Source organism: Rhinopithecus bieti, unplaced genomic scaffold (genome assembly GCF_001698545.2).
Source record: "Rhinopithecus bieti isolate Rb0 unplaced genomic scaffold, ASM169854v2 scaffold_11587, whole genome shotgun sequence".
In the NCBI taxonomy this organism is placed as follows: domain Eukaryota; kingdom Metazoa; phylum Chordata; class Mammalia; order Primates; family Cercopithecidae; genus Rhinopithecus; species Rhinopithecus bieti.
The window spans coordinates 350,739-358,202 of NW_016806966.1; positions in this window are offsets into that span (position 1 = coordinate 350,739).

Below are 7,464 nucleotides of genomic sequence, written 5' to 3' on the forward strand. Positions count from 1 at the left end.
TCCCATATTTCTTGGAGGCTTTGTTCATTTCTTTTACTCTTTTTTCTTTAAACTTCTCTTCTTGCTTCATTTCATTCATTTCTTCTTCCACTTGATTGAATCAGCTACTGAAGCTTGTGCATGTGTCACGTAGTTCTTGTGCCATGGTTTTCAGCTCCATCAGGTCATTTAAGGTCTTCTCTATGCTGTTTATTCTAGTTAGCCATTCGTCTAATCTTTTTTCAAGGTTTTAGCTTCTTTGCAATGGGTTCAAACATCCTCCTTTAGCTCAGAGAAGTTTGTTATTGCCGAATAACTGGCCTTCTTCTCCCAACTTGTCAAAGTCATTCTCTGTCCAGCTTTGTTCCATTGCTGTTGAGGAGCTGTGTTCCTTTGGAGGAGAAAAGGCACTCTGATTTTAGAATTTTCAGCTTTTCTGCTCTGGTTTCTCTCCATCTTTGTGGTTTTATCTACCTTTGGTCTTTGATGATGGTGACATACAGATGGGGTTTTGGTGTGGATGTCCTTTCTGTTTGTTAGTTTTCCTTCTAATAGTCAGGTCTGTTGGAGGTTGCTGGAGGTCCACTCCAGGCCCTGTTTGCCTGCGTATCACCAACTGAGGCTATAGAACAGCAAATATTGCAGAATGGTAAATGTTGCTGCCTGATCCTTCCTCTGGAAGCTTTGTCTCAGAGGGGCAGCTGGCTGTATAAGGTGTCAGTCGGCCCCTACTGGGAGGCATCTCCCAGTCAGGCTACTCGGGGTCAGGGACCCACTTGAAGAGGCAGTCTGTCCATTCTCAGATTTCAACCTCTATGCTGGGAGAACTACTACTCTCTTCAAAGTTGTCAGACAGGGACATTTAAGTCTGCAGACGTTTCTGCTGCCTTTTGTTCAGCTATGCCCCGCCCCCAGAGACGGAGACTACAGAGGCAGCCAGGCCTCCTTGAGCTGCGGTGGGCTCCACCCAGTTCAAGCTTCTGGGCTGCTTTGTTTACCTCTTCAAGCCTCAGCAACGGCGGACACCCCTCCCCCAGCCTTGCTGCTGCCTTGCAGTTTGATCTCAGACTGCTGTCCTAGCAGTGAGTGAGGCTCTATGGGCATGCAATCCTCCAAGCCAGGTTCGGAATATAATCTCCTGGTGTGCCGTTTGCTAAGACCATTGGAAAAGAGCAGTATTATGGTGGGAGTGACCTGATTTTCCAGGTACCATTTGTCACAGCTTCCCTTGGCTAGGAAAGGGAATTCCCTGATCCCTTGTGCTTCCTGGGTGAGACAACGCCTCGTCCTGCTTCAACTCATGCTCCATGGACTGCACCCACTGTCTGACAAGCCCCAGTGAGATAAACCTGGTACCTCAGTTGGAAATGCAGAAATCACCCATCTTCTGCGTCACTCAAGCTGGGAGCTGTAGACTGGAGTTGTTCCTATTCGGCCATCTTGGAAGTGGCCACACTCACTTTCCCACTAATGACACTCTTAAGAAAACTTAAGGAATTGTAATTAAGAATAGGTAATTAAAAACTTAAGAATCAATTATTATATTGCAAGTGTGTTTTAAAACTTAAAAGGTACAGATTATTAATGGGGATAATAAAGCAAAACCAAACCATATGCTACTCATGTGATATCACTTTAGATATAAAGATCCAGATAGGATTAAGATGTGGAAAATATATTTTATGCAAATACTAGTTCTAAGAAAGCTTCTATGGCTATATTAATTCAGACAAATTTGATATTAATATAAGGAGTATTAGAAGAGATTAAGAAGAACATTGCATAATGAAAGCCAATTTATCGTGAAGGTGTAACAATTTTAACTGTGCTTGTACCTCATTAAAACAGAGCTTCAAACTGATGAAGGAAAAAATGTCAGGAAGAAACAGAAAAATATTGTGAATTTTAACACTACTCCATCAGCAATTGATAGGACCAATAGAAAGTAGCAAAAGGAAAAGATTTTAATAATACACTCTGTAAATTTAATATAGCTGCTATCTATAGAACACTATTCTCTGCAACTGTAGAATATGTCTTGTTTTTGAAGTACACATGGACTATTCACTTAGATATGCCATATGCTGGACCACAAAACAAGTCTTAAAAATTAAAATAAATGAAATAGTAAAGGATGTATTCTATGACCAGAACAGAATTAAATTGGAAATCAATAACAATAAGATACTAGAAAATTCTAAAATATTTGCAAATTAATAACACACTGTGAAATAATCCCTAGGTCAAAGAAGAAATCACAATGAAATTAGAAAATGTTTTAAACTGGATGATAATGAAAACAATAAGAGCTTTGAGATAAATTTATATATTTAAGTTCTTATATGCGAAAAGCAGAAAGGTTCAATCTAATAAACCAATAAAAAATTAAATCTCCATAAGTAGAAAGTAGGAAAAGATGATAAGTAGAAAATCAATGAATGAAAAAGGCAAAAGAGAAAAAAAATCAACAAAACTAAAAGTTAGTTCTTTGAGCAGAATAATGATTTTAGAAAATCCTTGCAAAGATGATAGAAGAAAAAGAAGAAAAGAAGAGGAGGAAGGAAGGAGGAGATAGAGGAGGCAGAGGAGGAGGGAGAATAAGAGAGAGAAGGAGGAGGGAGAAGAGAGAGGAGGAGGGAGAAGAGAGAGGAGAGGGAGAAGGAGAGAGGAAAGGAAAACAACAATATTAGGAATGAAAGATCCTATAACAATGAAAAACTTACTAATTAAATATTATGAATAATTTTATGTAATCCTTGAAAATCACAACTTACCTAAACTGATACATCAAAAAAAAATATTGATAGACTAATGTTTGTTAAGGAAATTGAACTTAAAATACAAACTCTCCCCAAAGAAGCCTCCAGGCCCAGATGTCCTCACAAGAAAATTCTGTCAAACATTTAAGGAAGAAATAATAATTTTAAAAAATTACCGAAATCTTTTCAGAAGTCATAGGGGAACTCATTTTATGAAACCATAATTTTAATGACAAAGACATTCAAAAAGTAACATTACAGACCAAAAATTTATTGTATTTCTATAAAAGAAATATCATTCAAGAAAGTAACTTTTACTCTTGACAAATAGCACTGTCTTGGAAGTCAATGTTACTTGTCATTGAAGAAAGGCATCATACTGGTGAATTCAGCTCAGTGAAATATCTTCTCTTGTCAGTGAGTGAATTGTATCCTCAAATGCTGCTTTTTTGGAAGAATATGGCAAAACGTGACCAGGCTCTGGAAAGCTGAAGTGTGTGTGTGTGTGTATTTGTAGGAGTGCCATGAGATAAGATTGTGTACTCTTTTTCTTTTATTTTAAATTTTTTTTAAATTTAAAAGTGTCCTTTTCTTAATTTTTTTTTTTTTTTTTTTTTTTTGAGACAGAGTTTCCACTTCTTGTTCCAGGCTGGAGTACAATGGGTGCGATCTCGGCTCACTGCAACCCCCGCCTCCTGGATTAAGCTATTCTCCTGTCTCAGCCTCCCGAGTAGCTGAGATTATAGGCACCCGCCACCACACCCTGCTAGTTTTTGTATTTTTAGTAGATAGTGGGTTTCACTTGGCCAGGCTTGTCTCAAACTCCTGACCTCAGGTGATCTGCCCATCTTGGCCTCCCAAGGTGCTGGGATTACAGGTGTGAGCCACCATGCCCAGTTTGAGTACTTTATTTGAAATTAGTTGAATACTAAAAGAATTATAGTGATACCCTAAAATGGTGATACTGAAAATTCTCTTCTGGGGGCTTGGTTTATGATATACTATATTGGAATCATACAGAAATTTCCGAAGTCTTTTTCTATGAATGCTCATTGTTGCTGCTAGCTCACACGTTACCAAAATAAGGTAAGACTCAAAATCTAAAAAGCAGGGTCGCTGTGATGCATTGGAAAATTTCAAAGATTGCAGAAATTTTGAATTAAATACATTTTGAGCATGCTTCTTTTTTTTAAAAAAAAAAATGACTTTATCTTTTAGAGCAGTTTCAGGTTCACAGCAAAATTGAGCAAAAAATGCAGAGAGTTCCCGTACAATTCCTGCCCCTACACTTGCATAGCCTCTCCCATTATCAACATCCTCTAGCAGACTGGTACGTTTATATTGCAATGGAAAAACTTACATTGTCACGTCATTATCACCTAAAGTTCATGGTTTACATTAGGGTTCAGTCTTGATGGTGTACATTCCATGGGTCTGGAGAAATACATATTGACAGACATCTGTCACTATAGTATTAAATAGTATATTTTTACTGCCCTAAAAATGTTTTGTTTTCTGCCTATCCATCCTTCCTTCCCTACATTAGTATCCTGGCAACCACTGACCTTTTTACTGTCTCTATAGTTTTGCCTGTTTGAGAATGGCCATATAGTTGGAATCATACAGTATGTAGCCTTTTCATATTGGGTTCTTTCACTTAATAATATACACTTAAGGTTCCTCCATGTCTTTTCATGGCTGAATATCTCATTTCTTTGGAGCACTGACTAATATTCCATTGTATGGATGTACCGCAGTTTATCTGTTCACTTACTGAAGAATATCTTGGTTACTTCTATGATTTGGCAATTATGAATAAATCTGCTATAAACATCTATGTTCAGTTTTTTTGTGCAGACATTAGTTGTTAATGAATGAGAGATCCTGTTACACCACATCCTTACCAGAATTTGGTTTTGTCAGTGTTCTGGATTTTGGGAATTTTAATAGGTGTATAATGGTAGCTCACTGTTGCTTTAATTTGTGTTTCCATAATGAGATATAATGAATAGCATCTTTTCATATGCTTTTTTTTTTTGCCATCTGTATATCTTCTTTGGTGAGGTGTCTGTTAAGGTCATCGGTTCATTTTTTAAACAAGTTGTTTTCATATTGCTAAATTTTAAGAGTTCTTTCCATATTTTGAATGACAGTTCTTTATCAGATATATCTTTCACAAATACTTTCTCCCATTCTGTGACTTGTCTTTTCATTCTCTTGACAGTGTCTTGGTAGAGGAGAAGTTTTAATTTTAATGAAAATTCTTTTCATTAAACTCTCTTTTTCATAAATTGTGCCTTTAGTGTTGATGTATCTAAAATAGTCATCAGCAAACCTAAGGTTTCTAGACTGTCTGGGATGTTATCTTTTAGAAGCTTTATAGTTTTTTAACATTTAGATCTGTTATCCATTTTGAATTCAATTTTGTAAAGAGTGTAAAGTCTCTGTATAGATTCAGTTTTTTACATGTAGATGTCTAGTTGTTCTAGCACCATTTGTTGAAAAGACCATCTTTGCTCCATTATATTGCCTTTGCTCCTTTGTCAAAGATCAACTGACTATATTTATGTGGGTCTATTTCTTACCTCTCTGTTCTTTTCCATTAATCTGTTACTTTGCCAATACCACCCTATTTTGATTACTACAGCTTATAGTAAGTCTTGAATTTAGGGAGTGTCAGTCCTTCAACTTTGCTCTTCTCCAGCATTGTGTTGGCTATCCTGGGTCTTTTGCCTCTTTCTATAAACTTTAAAGTCAGGGGTTGAAAGTCACAAAATAACTCCTTTATAGGGATTTTGATTGGGATAGCATTATAGATCACGTTGCAAAGAACTGACAGGCTGACAATACTGAGTCTTCTTATCTATCTCCATTTATTCTTTGATTTTGTCATTGCAGTTTTGTAATTTTCCTTATAGATCTTGTACATATTTTGTTAGATTTATACTTTATTATTTCATATATTGGGGTGCCAGTGTAAATGGTATTGTGCTTTAAATTTTAAATCCCGCCTGCTCCTTGCTTGTATATATGGAAGCAATTGACTTTTGTTTATTAATCTTCTATGCAACCTTGTTATAATTGCTTATTGTTTCCTGGAGATTTTTTGTAGTGATTCTTTTAGATTTTCTGTACAGATAATCATATCATATATAAACAAAGTTTTATGTCTTCCTCCCCAATTTATATACCTCATATTTCTTTTACTTGTTTTATTGCATTATTAAAATTTCAAATGTAGTGTTGAAAAGGACTGAAGAGAGAGGACATCCTTGCCTTATTTCTTATTTTAGTGGGAGAGCTGTTATCCATAAGTTTTTTGTAGATGTTCTTTATCAAATTATTCCTAGTTAACTGAGAACTTTGATCATGAATAAGTATTGAATTTTATCAAATGTGTTTTCTGCATTTATTGATATGATCATGTGATTTTCTTCTTTAGCTTGTTAAAGTTTCCTAATACTTTATTGAAGATTTTGGCACCTATGTTAATGAGATATACTGATCTGTAGTTCTCTTTTATTGTAATGTCTTCGTGTGGTTTTGGTATTAGGGTAATGCTGTTTACATAGAATGAGTTAGAAATTATTTATTTTGCCTGTATCTTTTGAAAAATACTTTAGAGAATTGGTATCATTTGTTTCCTTAAATGTTTGGTAGAATTAACCTGTAAGCCCATCTGGGCCTGGTGCTTTCTGTTTTGGAAGGTTATTATTCATTTAATTTCTTTAAGATATAAGCCTGTTTAATTGTTTACTTCTTCTTGTGAGAGCTTTGGCAGATTGTATCTTTAAGGAATTGGTTCATTTCATCTAGATTATCAAGTCTGTAGGCATAAAGTTGTCCCTTTAGGTAGTGTCCTTTTAGGTCCCTCTTTAGGTAATGATTATTTGTGTATCTACTGTCATAAAACTTATGATAAATTTATAATCTTGAATGAGATTAGTAGGGGATGGGTGTCATAAACCAAACTTTCTATTCAGAAAGAGTAAAATAGGATGTTTTTTTATGTATTGGGACTGCATATCACTGTGGATTTTTAATCTTCACAGATATTTACCTTACCATTAGGTATGCTCATTATTTATCTATCCACCCATCAAAGAGTCTTTCAGTAACTATCTTGGGAGAATAAGCTCTATCTTTAGGCTCAGAAACTCTGTGTTAGGTTCAACAGAGTTTGCATAACTTACTAAATACAGACTGTTCATTCAGGAAAACCAGTATGTTTCCCTTTTGGCCAAAATATACATTTGTAGCTCTTGGGTAAGCTTAGTGTAGCCTCACCTGTATCAAACTGTTGTATCTCATGTGTGCTCATATTTAAAATATGTATAGCACCAAAAATGTAAATGTTCTGATATCAAACTACTGTATGATTGTCTTATTTGAGCCATAGGTCAAAACCATACACATACAGTTGGAGGAAGAATTTTTCCCTGAAGGAACTAGAAAATTGTCATTTTGGCATCAGGAAATAAAGATTTCCATGTTGGCCTTGCACTGAAGGGAAAAAGACTAAAATTCTCGTGGATGTTTAGAGGCAGATTGGCCAAGATCTGAGACCTTGAGGATGCCAGGAACATTTCTAGTGGTGGAGGTGGGCGTAGGGCCAGCTGCCCTTTGGCACATGTATTAAATGCTGGAAGTAAAGAAAAAGAAGACCAATAAGAGTCCATAGAATAGATGTAAGATTGGATAGGACTTTTAGGCTAATTTACCATTC